Source organism: Marmota marmota, unplaced genomic scaffold (genome assembly GCF_001458135.2).
Source record: "Marmota marmota marmota unplaced genomic scaffold, marMar, whole genome shotgun sequence".
In the NCBI taxonomy this organism is placed as follows: domain Eukaryota; kingdom Metazoa; phylum Chordata; class Mammalia; order Rodentia; family Sciuridae; genus Marmota; species Marmota marmota.
Window position 1 is genome coordinate 39,196,034 of NW_025999842.1, and position 14,847 is coordinate 39,210,880.

Below are 14,847 nucleotides of genomic sequence, written 5' to 3' on the forward strand. Positions count from 1 at the left end.
GATGTGTTATTGGCAGCTAAGTTAGAGCAGACAGTTAATGAGGCCTATAAAGAATTAGTAAAGCTGTTAGCTCAATATGGGCTACATATTGCACCTGAAAAGGTTCAAACGGGAAATTCTATTGAGTATTTGGGAGCGATAATTGGGTATGACAAATTAAAACCACAAAAAATCACCATAAGAACTCAGGATCTCCAAACTCTAAATGATTTTCAAAAACTGCTGGGAGATATTAATTGGATAAGGGGATATTTACACATTCCTAATGGTGTGCTCCAGCCTTTGTATGCTACCCTTAAGGGTGATCCAGATCTTGCTTCTCCTCGTAGCCTCACCAAAGAGGCTAGAGCGGCCCTTATAACAGTAGAAGATGCTATACAACATGCTACTTTATACAGGCTCCAGAGTAATAAACCTTTCCAGTTATGTGTGCTTGCCACTATGCGGCAGCCTACTGGAGTACTGTGGCAAGATGGGCCTTTACTATGGATCCACCCACATATATCCCCAGGAAAATCCTTAGAATACTATCCTGATGCTGTTGCAGCGTTAGCACTTAAAGGGATTCAACAAAGCATTCAATTTTTCGGACAATCACCTTCTTCTCTTATTATACCCTATACTAAAGCTCAACTTAATGTTTTGTGTGCTACTCTAGACAACTGGGCTATTCTATGTTGCTCGTTTCAAGGGGATATTGATAATCATTACCCTTCCCATCCATTACTCCATTTTGTTAAAGAACATCCCATCATTTTCCCTAAGGTAACTTCACCCAATCCAATTCCGGGGGCTGTTAATATTTTTACTGATGGTTCCAAGTCTGGAATGGGAGCTTATGTAATTAATGATTCTCCCCCTGTTCAGCATCAATTTGCTCCTGGAAATCCACAATGGGTGGAACTGCAAATTGTTATTGAGGTTTTTAAACAGTGTTCTTTTCCTTTTAATCTTATTTCGGACTCCATCTATGTGGTACAAGCACTAAAAGTCCTGGAGGCCGTGGGAGCTATTAGTAATGTCCATAATGTATCTGCTTACTTTAATCAGCTTCAACAGCTTATCTGTAGCCGCACTGCTCCTTTTTATCCAATGCACATCCGGGCTCATACCTCTCTTCCTGGTCCGTTATCACAGGGTAATGCCTGTGCGGACTCAGCCACTAGAGGTCAGTTGATATGCTTGGCTTCCTCCTTAGAGGGGGCTAAATTATTTCACCAGAATTTCCATGTTAATGCTTTAACGCTGCGCAGGCGTTTTTCCATTTCAAGAGCGGATGCTCGTCAGATAGTATTACAATGTCCCCATTGTGTCACATTTCTTCATCCCCCTACTTATGGAGTGAATCCACGGGGATTGAAGCCATTGGTTGTCTGGCAAATGGATGTGACACACATACCTGACTTTGGTAACCTCAAGTATGTACATGTTTCTGTTGATACGTGCTCTGGAGTTATTCATGCTTCTGCTTTATCGGGAGAAAAGGCACGTAATGTTATCACTCATTGCCTAGAAGCATGGGCAGCATGGGGTGCTCCTGCATCCCTTAAGACTGATAATGGACCTGCTTATACTGGAAGACAATTTACATCCTTTTGTTCTACCATGGGAGTGCAACTTACTCATGGTCTGCCTTACAATCCTCAAGGACAAGGCATTGTTGAGCGTGCTCATCGCACCTTAAAGGAAACTTTACAAAAACAAAAAGGGGGAATAGGAGCTGAACACACTCCTAAAGAACGCCTATCCTTGGCTCTCTTTACCATTAATTTTTTGAATTTGGATATTCATGGTCGCTCTGCGGCCGATAGACATGTGTCTCCTCAGCCTTCTGTAATTGGCTATGTTAAGTGGAAGGATGTTCTTACGGGCCAATGGAACGGCCCCGACCCCGTGCTGACATGGGCACGAGGATCTGTATGTGTTTTTCCCCAGGATCGCACGGAACCGTTGTGGGTCCCTGAACGCCTGACAAGAAGAGTCTTGACATCAACCGACCAGCAACAAGAGATACCACAGCAATCCCGTGATGAGGATCTTCACTCTGCTACGTGCTCTGGTTCTGGTGCTGGTGCCGATGGCACAGACGACACCAATGCAGTGGTGGGCAGTGGCACGGGCTTGGCCAATGCCGATGCCGGTTCATAGTAATTCTAGTGTCCTCCCCACTCTTTTCTCTACCTCATGTGAGATGTCTGCTCCCTGTGCCTCTCCTAGAGGGGACATGGAGAGCATTTTTAATCAATCTCAAGTTAATCTCACAGGAGTGTTTTGTTTCAGCCTTGGAAACGCTAATTGCATCAGCCTTAAGACCAAAAATTTGACTAACTGGGAGGACCCATTGCGGTCCAGTCAGGTCTCAGGGAACATTATCAGTGCCGTACTGAGCCAAGTAGTTTCAGGGAAGCAATCAGGTTCAGGGACCCCCGCAAATAGCTCTGCTTTAAACATAACTACCTTGGCTATTATCTCCAAGGTACTAATCCCAGTGCCTCCTTCTTCTAATAGTACTTACAATGCCACTCATTTCAAGGCCTCCCCTTACTGTACTCCTAATCTTGGTTTCCCCCCAACATTTACGCCTTGTCAGGATCATTCTTGGGAGAAACATCAAGTTGCTAAAGGTTTCTCCTTTTCCCCCTCTCTTAAGAGGTATGTTTATAACTTTAACAACAGTGCCAACTCCTCTACAGGAGTAGGTTGGTCCTGGTTTCAATGGCTGATTTCCAATGAGAAGGGGGCTTCAGCTGATATTTCTGCATTGGCTCAATTGCTGGGAGTCAAAAGCTGGCTGGCTAATGTTTCTGGCACTGTTAAGGAGAATGAACGAGGTAATAGACTTACATCTGTTTCATTCAACTCTTTGCTATATAATGCCACATTGCCCCCTGCAATGGTCTGCGTCCAATCCCCGTTCTTGCTCCTTTTGGCTAATGACACCTCGTCGGGGATGCTGGATTGTTCTAGTATTACCTGTCTCTTATCTGAGTGTTGGAATGGTTCTTGGACTGTAGCAGTGGTTATGAAAATTCCAACTTTTGTCCCAATCCCAGTCACTGCGGACCCAGATAAATTCCCCATTGTTGAACTACTTAGAGTCCGCAGGGATTTTGGAATTACGGCAGCTATAGTGACAGCTGTGGCAGTGTCTGCTGCTGCAGCGGTTACGGCCGGAGTGGCCATGGCCAGTCAAGTACAAACTGCTGCCACCATTAATCAAGTTGTTCAACAAACTTCCACCATACTTGAATCCCAAAATACAATTAATCAACATATTTTGTCAGGGATTTTAGCTGCCAACCAAAGAATAGATTTACTCCAAGCTCAGGTAGAAGAATTGGCTGACTTGGTGCTTTTGGGTTGTGTTGACCAACGTGCACATTTATGCATAACCTCTGTCAGATTTAATGATTCCAGGAATGCCTCCCGCATCATTGGCGAATATTTGGCCGGAAATTGGTCCATGGCAGCGGAAGACATGATCCAGTCTCAACTAACCCAGATAGCTGTCTTGAACAGTACCCGTGTCGATCCCGTGACTTTGGGTCAATTCACCGATTGGATATCTTCTGCTTTTTCCTTCTTCAAAGAGTGGGTGGGGGTAGGCATTTTTGGTGCAATGTGTTGCTTCGGTATGTTCCTCTGTTTGTGGTTTCTCTGTCGCCTTAAGGCCCGTAGTGCTCATGATAAGGCTATGATCATACAAGCTCTTGCAGCTTTAGAAAATGGCAACTCGCCTCAAGTCTGGCTTGCGCATCTTAAACAGTAAACCTTTGTCATGGTCGTTGCACCCCAAGTTATTATAACATTGCACTGGGATCGACATGACCTTCCTTGCTATTCTCTTAGTGTTGGAAAGCCCTTGCACTCTGCCGGTCTTACTGCCATTGCACGCAGATGGGTTTCCACACTAGTGCTTTTCTATCGTCTTAAAATCCGTGCCTTTCTTTCAGGGTGCTGTCAACTTGTTTGTCGTTATAAACAGCCACAGTTCAGCCTCAGTTATCCCCCTTCGTCCACCATCGCCACGATACAGGATGCGAGGCAAAGCACTGCACTTGAGTGATCCTTGACATGGACCTCAAGGAGAGCATGTCCTATTGCATGCGGGTTAGACGCGTCCACTCCCCGCCCCACGAAAAAAGGCGTCGGCTGATATGGTCTCGGATCTGGGGAAGGGCCCTCCTTAAGACTGAGCCATACTATGCAGCCACTTCTGCACAGTGGGATAGGACCTCTACTCTCGCCTGTATTGTTTTAAGAAAACAGAAAGGGGGAACTGTGGTGAGCCGCTTCTGCCGTTTATGCAAATTATGGTCACCATTACATGATGGCGCTGGCTCCGCTGTGGTCTGTGACAAACAACTCCTTGTTTGGGAGAGTTGGCGCATGACTTTTCATCACTCTATGAGAAAGCTCCACGTGGCTGCTTTGCATTGGGGCTTGAGATGCTTTATTAAGGCTGGGAGGGGCATCCCAAAGAGAGATTCGGAGTAGAAGAAGCTATCAGGGGCCTGAATAAAGTTGTTGAAAGAAGATTCTTGGGTTGCGTCTTTCTTGCGGGCAAGAAGTCGCGCGACAACGCAACAGATGTCACTTAGCATTTTCTTTGATTTAGAGTCAGGGAAGCAAGCCATGCTCAATATTTAACAATCACTTGTGTGTGTAAAAGTGTGGAAGAGTGTGTTTAATTTCTCATGTATTGGTACAAGCAGATTCAGCATAAACTCACAAACACAGATTTGAAAATAATGCACACACAGTGTTCAAATTTGAACCTTTCTCATGGATTTTGTGGTGTGGGCCAATATGGTGTTTACATTATATAATTCCTGCTGTGCAAATAAAGCACATTTTTTTCCTAAAATGTTTTTCCCCATGTCTTCTATTATGGATTCTAGTTTTGTTAATTATGACTTTTTTCCCTTTCTCTTTTTTTAGAATGTAGCAGTAATGCTATTACTGAAACGAATGATTTCCTTTTTCAACTAATGGTTGAATGATAGAATAGTACTGTAAACAGGCTTTAGTCATTAATGTGAGAGAATCAGAAGAAATTCTTAGAATGGACTATTAAGTATGCCTAAACGAATTTTGCAGTAACTGGTATTCTTGATTATTGTCTTATTTAATACACATTAATTCAGAACTTGTATTCTCTTATGAGGTTGAAAGTCTTTTGGAGTGACCAGCAACTTTGATGTTTGCACTAAGATTTTGTTTGCAATGCAAGAGAGGTTGAAAGAGGTTCAGTAGTGCACATGTAACTAATTTATTTGAACTATATGCTGAAGACATCTACCAGTTTCTTCAAATGCCTTTTTAAACTCATCACAGATGATTGGTGAAAATGCTGAATATCATCATACTATTCTTCTTGCACATCAGCTACACAAACAGTTTTGTACAATGAAAATACTAATGTGTTTGACATTCCTTGTTAAACTACTATCATGTTTAGCTTCATTGCATTGATCTGGTCCATCAGATCTTGTGTTCTGGAGAGTGTTCTTTATTCAGTAAAGTTTTAATTTAGTATAATGACAGCCAGTATATTCAGTACTATCAAAGACTTCTCTTGGTTATGAGAATTTGGGCAAAGGGGCTGGGGATGTGGCCTAAGGGTAGAATACTTGCCTTGCTTGAACCAGGCCCTGAGTTGGATCCCCAGCACCCCACACACACACACACACACAAAATCAGAATCTGGGGTTAAACAAAATTCACATTCTCTGGGATCTTTAAAAGGACAGTATTCCTCCATCAGCTACGATCAGTACAACATTAATTGTGAACATTTTTGGATATTTACATGAGAGGATAAATTATATAAGAACTTAACTTGGAATGCAACTTTTTTGTTGGGAGGTAAGGGCAATGCTAAGGATGGAAACCAAGACTACATTCTAAGCATGGACCCTACCACTGAGTTACACTACCAGGTGGACACAATTTTAATGAATATGTAATAGTATTTAAAATAGGGTAGTCATATGTAATAATAAAGCACAAAAACTTAAGGATGCTGAAATTTTAAAGTTATATAGCAATCAAAAAGAAGTTCAGTTTGAGTGCAATTCAAGCCACCAGCAAAATAATAAAATAGACATTGGAAATTTTATTACAAGATTTTGTGAGAATATAGAAAGTACGATTTAAAAAAACATCCAAAAAATCATTGAAAAGTAGCAGAGTAATTCTGGGCAATTGATAATATAGTTTTACTAAGTTGTTAACATTCATTACCTGCCATAAAACAAATTTGTGATTTAATAATTCAATGGAGCACATATATTTTAAGAATTTGTTTTTTCCTTTCTTTGCAGTATGGGGGATAGAACCCAGAGGCACTCTACTACCAAGCTACATCTGTAGCCCTTTTTATTTTTCATTTTGAGATAGGATCTCACTAAGTTGCTGAGGCTGGCCTTGAATTTTTGATCCTTCTGTCTTTCCAAGTCACTGGGATTACAGGCATGTGCAACCTCACATGGCTAAATTTAGTAATTTCAAAGTAACCCTGCTCAGTTCAGTTGTTTCTTTACTATGCGTAGATGAGCAAAGTTTATGTGACTTTTCTAAATTCGGAGAATTAACTCATGAGCAGTATCCCAGTCTATTATTTGATAAAGGTAATATCAACATTTTTTTACTCTCATTTGACCAGTGAGTGCTGTGTGTGTGTGTGTGTGTGTGTGTGTATTTGCATTTACCATGGGGAATGGTGGATTGAATGTATGTATGTTTCCTATACTGATGCTGCCTAAGATGTATGTGGTTGGACAATGATAGGCTGCTGAGTGATACAGTGGTAGGGTAGAGGTATGAAATGCATCATGAGGAGAAGGGAGCAAGTTCATCTTTCAGAAATAGGTCATCCTCAAGATTTCCCAACTGTAGGCTTTTCACTATTTAAAAAAGTACATGCATATGTATATGTGTGCATATTAAGGATACTCATGTATGTATATGTATATATGTGTATAAAAATACCTATTAAAAATGTATACATATGCCTGTAATCCCAGCAGCTCAGAAGGCTGAGACAGGATGATTGCAATTTTAAAGCCAGCCTCAGCAACACAGCAAGGCCCTGTCTAAAAACTAAAAGGGCTGAATGTGGCTCAGTGGTTAACCCATGGGTTCAATTCCTGGTACCAAAAAACAAACAAAAATATGTTTGTGTGTTTGTGCATACAGTTTAGTGGTAGAGTCTAAAATGCCCTGGTTTCAATCCCCAGCACCACACACACACACACAAATTATATATATGTATATATATATTATTATATTAAAAGTATATATATTATTACATATGTAAATTATATATTATATAAATTATGTGTATGATAATACATATGTGTTTAGCATGTGTTCAGAATTTTTATACATGTTCAATCACAGTTCCTATAAGAATCATACAATGTGAATTTTTCTAAAAGCTATAAAAGTTATGTTCAATTCTTCACTTTGCTTATCTTAATTGGCTGGCTTCTTTTACCAACTAAGCATTAAATTGAACTGTCTGTATTTTAAAATTATGGGAAAGTTAAACAGTTTCAGTCTAAAAATATTTATTAAACATTTTTGCATAAGATTTAATGTTTTAAAAGTTGGATATTTTGAATCTTCTGGAAACTGGAATAGTAGGACTTCCTGTGATGATGAGTGTTTTATGCTATTAAATATAGAAGCCACTAACCACAGGTGGCTATGAAATTGTAAAGAAATAAATTGCTTTTTCTTTCACTTTAATTTAAATGCCCACATTTGGCTAGTGGATACTGAATTGGACAGCATAGTTTTAGAGTCTAGTGAAATATTTTTTGTAACATTGGGTGGAAATAGAGGACAGCATGTCAGGATATTTATGTTGGAAAAAAAAGAAGAAAAAACCCTGGAAACTTCAAGGTCCTTTTCAGTCTTATAAAAATTTTTTTTTATTTAATTTTTTAATGTCTGGTATTGGGGAGTGAACCAAGGTTGCTGTACCACTGAGCCACATGCCCAGCCCTTCCTATTTTTTACTTTTTAAAAAATTATGTTTATATTTTATTGGCGCTGAGGATTGAACCATGTGCCTCACACATGCTAGGTGAGTGCTCTACCATTGAGCCATAACCCCAACATCCTACTTTTTATTTTAAGACAGGGTCTTGCTAAATCGCTAAGGCTCAAGGCTGACCTGGAATTTTCCATCTTCCTGTCTCAGCCTCCCAAGGAGCTGGGATTACTGGCATGTACCACCAGATTAGACATATAATCTAACAGTGTTTCTTAGGAAATTCTTTTTTTGTTTGTTTGTTTTTGAAATGGGAGTTGAACCCAGGGCTTTGAAAATGCGAGGCAGATGCTTTGCCACTGAGCTACATCCCAGCCCAGGAAATTCTTATTTTAAACAATACCCCTGCCTTTATGTGAAATTCCTTTGTTTTTCAGTAGACAATCAACTATCATATATTACCATTGTTTTCACTCAGAATTTTACACACAGATTTCTGCTTATTTTCAAAAAATGGCAGAATTGTTGAATTAATGTCTTTAGATGCTAGGAAGAAGTACAGTGCCTTTTGTTGTTGTTGTTTAGTGCATTCTCAAACTAGTCTCTGGAAATTTTGATCAAGCTTCTGGGACCAGAGGCTGCTCCTTTTATGAAAATTCTGAACATTTCCACCTGCCAAGGTTGCTATGTCCCGGACCATACACTGCCTTATCCAGAAATTCCAAACTTCAAATTCCAACATGCCAAAACATCTATGCTTTTTACTTAAAGGAAGGGCAAAGTAATGAAGTTTGGGAGTTTATTAAAGTCTTAGAGTTCTCTCTATAAACAACATAACAATAGAGTAGAAACATGTTTATAATTTTACAGGCTCCACGATTCTATTACCTTTTTTTTCTTGGTTGGGCAAATATAGCTAAGACATTGACATGTCAGAATTTGCAGCTAGCAATTTTCAGAACTCAAGAGGAGACATGGGATAAACACCCCAGAAACACAGTTTCAAGAAGACCAGAAACATAACAGTACTATGTAGGAAAGAAGGCTAATTTGAAGGAAAATTTTTACTTTTGTATTGTTTTCTTCAAAAGTGTTGAAATTTTAAGTTAAGATTATTTTTTCTATCCTCCAGATATTTCTTTAAAATGACCAAGTGATTATTTGGGCTATGATACGTAGCATAATTTCAACGTCCACACTTTCCCATTGAATACAAAAACAGTCTTGGGAGGCACCCACTTGAGAAGGCAAACACTAGACTCAAGTCTTCTTTAATGCACTGAAACATCTGCTCCCATGCGCTGTAGAACACGATGAATTTGTGCCAGTCCCTTGTCACTGGTTACTCTATGTACTGTTCATCAGAATCAGTAGGAACAGTAAAATAGTTTTTAGTAGCTTTGTTAGCAGAAACCATAGGATTATCTTATTTTAAAAGTAAATAGCAAGTCTTTTTAGATTGTTCTTTGCTTTGAAAAATTCAAGTCAGATTTATTTATTTGCTACTGGGGATTGAACTAAGGCTCTTAACCACTGAGCCACATCCCCACACATTTTTAATTTTTTTTTTTTATTTTGAGACAAGGTTTTGCTAAACTGCTGAGGCTGACTTTGAATTTGCAATCCTCCTGCCTCAGCTTCACAACCCACTGGGATTAGGGTGTGTGTTTCAGATATGCAAGGATATTAATTAATCCTAAACCTAGTTAATTAAAATTTAAACTACAAAACTTCCCCACAAAAATCTAAAGTAACCTTGAGCCCAAATCATCAAGGAATGGTTACAATTGAGGTTAACTCAAAGAACTTTAGGGGTTGAGAGTAAAATGTCAAGATGTGTCAAAACAGGATTTATGGTAAACTCCAGTGGAGTAACCATAAATCAGGCCCTGGATTCAATTCACATTACTGATTAAAAAAAAAAAAACCAAAAAACTAACTCTAACAGAACTTTACCTGTTGCATTGTATTCTGTATATTTGAAATATCTGATAATTTATAATTTTATAAATTAGAATTTTAAAAGGAAAAACGCAGATACAATAAATTATAATATGATTTAAGTTATCTATTCTTGTTTAGAGCTTTCAATCCTATTTCTTCCCTAATTTCTCTCACTAAATGTTTTTTTGATTAAAGACAGCTTAAAACATACTTTAGCTTTCACATTTTGTTCACAACTGAATTTTAGCTCTGTAATTCCTTTCCTACTCTAAATAGACAACTGAAGCTAAACTGGATTAAAAGAGATAAGCTTATATCAAATTTCTTCCCTTCTTTTTCTTACATTTAGAACAGTTTTTGTTGTTGTTGTTAGATTATGTTTTCTTATTCAAGGCATCAAAGACTTCTGTTTGCTATGCATATATATTGACACCTTACATTCTAGTCCTCTAAATATCTCCCTTTTAATAAATAAGTACAAAGTGAAATATTTCAATAATAACTCTGGATTAATATACCACATATATAACCTTTTGATTAAAGTCTGCCATTGGAAACCGTTTAAAAAATTATTTAATTTTTGTCTTTACTTAGATCCTTACTTGTCTCGCATTGCTTTATAATTAAAGAGTATGAGAACTGCTGGTGATAGTTGTCAAAACTCCAAACATAGCAAATGTGGAAGCAAGTGTGCCACTTGGCATTGTACCAGTGATTTTCAGCCAGCATTAAAGTGAAACTCTGCCTGTAAACTTATGTTCCTACGTGATAATTGCCAATTATGTTTGAGAGAACAGCTAAGAAGTTGTACTACTATATGACAAGTAACTGAATTACAGAAAAATATGAGTGTAGGAATCTATTTTTATAAAACGGTTCCAAATTTGTAAGAAGAAAAAGAAATAGTTCTGGCAGAAAAAAAGAAAAATGTAATTTCCTGGTTATCAAATCAAAGGATTCATAGCTTTTGTTTGTTTACCAGAGCATGTCTGTTTTGGAAATAAATTAGTAAAAGAAAAAAATTTTCTCTTGTGATTTCCTGGCAGTCCAACAGGGCTAAGCACAAAGGTGTGGGTGACCAAGACAACCTGATGATCCATGCAGGTATTTAGTTGGCTTCTCGTTTTACATTTCAAAAATATTTTTAACAACCTGCTTGATTAAAATTCAGGCAGTGTTTTAGTGCATTAAGCCTGTAAATGTCGTCATGAATTAAAAAAAATGAATGTCTTCAGATTTTCCCCCCAATCCCAGGACTTCTGGGAAATTTCCAACACTTGTACATAAACTGTTGCTTCTTGAAAAGTGTACATAGAACTCAGATAATCATTAACAGTGTGCTCTGTAATAAAAGGAAATTTCAAGGAAAAATGATGCAAGTAGATGAGAAATTTGCAAGAAAAGGGTTCCTGAAAAAATTGTTACTTCACTAAATAACACTTGGTTTTGTGCTCATTCATACACACTACACGTCTAAAAGATGCTGCATAAAACAAATCTTGTGTCCTTTCTTGTTATTTTTGGTATCCCCCCACCCACCCATAAACACAACCATATGTCAGGGCAAAGCTCTGGGAATAGTTTGGACATGGTGTTCTAACTTTTATTTTTACCACTCATTACCATTTATAGCAAGTAACATGCATTTTTCATCAATGATCAGATTTTGCATATTTTTAGTTGCTTGTGGGCTAAAAATTTGAAAAGCAGAATACTTTTCCTATCACGCTTTTCTTTTTTTTTTTAATTTTTTATTGTGGGTTGTTCAAAATGTTACAAATTTCTTGGCCTATCACGCTTTTCAATACACTTAATGTCAAACATGAATCTGTTGAGACTCAATAGGGTAGGCTGAAATTGACTATGTTAAGAAACCAGTGTTATTTATTCACGATGTGATCTTGAGCAAGATGTATAAACTTTGAGCCTGTCCCCCACTGTAAACAAAAATAAAAATCCATTCCTGAAAGATGGTATGGTGATTAAATGAGGTATGAGCGAAGAGCTCAGGGATGTGAAGTAAGCCCTTGATAAATGGGAGGCTTTAGGTAATGGTTACAATTGCTCTCAAGGGAAATGAACAAAGGAAAGTCACCCTGCCAGGAAAAAAATCCAATTAACAGTCAAATTCTGAATGTCAAAACATTACCTCTGTGTTTTCTACTTCTACAAAAATTTTAGGAAGGAAAACAAGGATATGCCAGTTCACATAGTGAGAAGGTCATGGAAAACAAACCTAATCATCTGACACTACATTAAACAATACATAAGGATTAGGAAAGAAGGACATTAAAAGGAAATAAGGTTAGGAGATCTTTAAATAAATCTAGTTCCTTTAATGGATAGATACAGATAGGAAGTGGCCTTCAGAACTCTAAGAATTCACAGATTAAAATCAACCTATGAACCAGGCCCAGTGGCCCATGGTGATGCACATGTCTATACTCCCAGCTGCTTGGGAGACTGAGGCAGGATTGTTTGAAGCCAAGAGTTGGAGACCAACCTGGGCAGCACAGGGAGACTCCGTCTTTAAATCAAGCAACAAACAGACAAAAGAGTTTGGATGAATTCAGGTCAGAACTACAGATTTGCAGCCCTCCATTGTCATAAAAAGTAATCCAACAGCAACTGAGCTCCCATTTAGGAATGTGCAGTCTTAATGCACAGCAATGAGAAAACAGAATGGCCCAATCTATTTCTCATTATAAATGTACACATTGCTTTTCTTGGTTTTTATATATCTGCCTTATATTTGAAAGCAACATTAGGTCTGCCTTCTAGAAAAGCAATCTTCTCTTGGTAAATTGACATTTGCCCTGCCAAAATTTAGAACTATACCTTGGCTTGCACTGATTTTACTAGGATAATACTGTGTTGTGACACCTTTTCTGGATTGTCAAGGTGAACTCTAGGGAATACCCCTCAGTCATACAGTGGCAATGGCTGCAAATGCTCCCCCTCCTTTTTTCCTTCTTGCCCTTAACACTTACCTTCCTCTGCTTTATTCTTTATTTTCTCTTTCCTTTCTTCTCTCTTTCTCCATTTTTCTTCTCCTTTCTTCTTCCTTATTTCTTTTCTCTCTCACTTTCTTTTTTTTTCTTTTCTTTTAGTTATAAAAGCAACACCTTGTTGCTATAAAAATGTAAACGAAGGTAGAAGTATATATAAAAAGCAAAGCCTCCTTTCAACCCTGGCCCTGTAGATAGCCAAGTTATTTGTAGATACTAGTTAAAATTAAATTAAGAGAGCTAGGTATAGTGGCACCCACCTGTAATTCCAGGTACTTGGGAGGCGAAGGCAGTATCACAAATTCAAGACCTTAGCGATTAAGTAAGATCCTATTTCAAAATAAAAAGGGCTGAGGAGATAGCTCAGTGGTAGAGTATACCTGGGCTTGATCCCCAGTATTGCCAGATTAAATAAAACTAAATTAAAAGAAAAAACTCTAGCTATTTGAATGCCTCTTTCCCCTTCTTTAACATATCACTTATGCTTCATTTCTGTGCTCTATAATCAGCATGAGGTAACTTCTTGTGACTGACAGTGTTTGGCTCATGATATAAAAAGTCTTGATCATGATGGCAGTTCTTGGTTCAGAGTAATTTGAAGTCTCATCTCTTATAATCTCCAAGAATTTTGCTGAGGGAAGATTAAGATCATTACCAGAAACTTCTAATTCACCTGCACTCAGCATTTCCTAATCATTTTCTGCCTAGATAGATGCTTAATATGGAGCTGTAATTAAAAAACAAGATAAATATCAATATGTCAAACTGTATCAGCTTGATGAAGAAGTAGCTCAGGTTGCCTAACTTTGATGCTATTCTTTCCTAATAAATGTTAGTAGTCCACATAGAGCATGCCTCTTTTCTAAGCAATATTTATTCATTTATTTTGTGGTGCTAGTGATAAAACCTAGGGCCTCGTGCATGCTAGACAAATTCTCTATCACTGAGCTAAACCTCCAGTCCTAAATAATTTTGTTTAACATTATAAAATAAATGAATATTCACTATGGAAAAATTGAAACAAACTTTAAAATGAACAAAAAACAGGAAGAAAAATTCTGTTCAATCCCCAAATTCAAAGGAATGACAGAGTACCTAGTTTTTGTCTCAATATCTTTAAATCTATAACTTTTTGCCTTAGTATTAAAAGTATAGTGCACACCTGTAATCCCAGCACCTCAGCAGGCTGAGGTTGGAGGACCATAAGTTCAAAGCCAGCCTTGGCAATTTAATAAGGCCCTAAGCAGATTAGCAAGACCCTGTCTCAAAATAAAAAAATAAAGAGGGCTGGGGATGTGGCTCAGTGGTTAAGCCCCCCTGGGCTCAATCTCTGGTAAAAAAAAAAAAAAAAACTGGGACATAGGGCACAAAGTGGCACTCACCTGTAATTCCAGCCACTGGGGAGACTTTGACAAGAGGATTGCAAGTTCCAGGCAGCTCAGGCAATTTATAGAGTACCTGTCTCAAAATAAAAAATAAAAAGTGCTGGGGATGTAGGTCAGTGGTAAAGTACCTCTGTGTTCAATTTCTAATCTGGAAAAATATATAGTACTGGTAGCTTTTATATGAAAATCTATGTTTTGGGTTTTTTTTATCTTTTTTTTTTTCTGGTACCAGGTATCAAACCCAGAGCCTTGAATTTTCCAACAGACAAGCACTCTACCACCAAGCTACCTCCACAGCACTGTGGGTTAAAATGTTAAAACATTTAATTATGTTTACACACACACACACACACACATACACAGTGTTGTGGATGAACCTTTATTTTATTTATTTATATGTGGTGCTGAGGACCGAATCCAGTGCCTTAAACATGTTAAGTACATGTTCTGCCACTGAGCTACAGCCTCAGCCCCAAAATTTATGATTTTGGTATGGAATTTCTTAGAT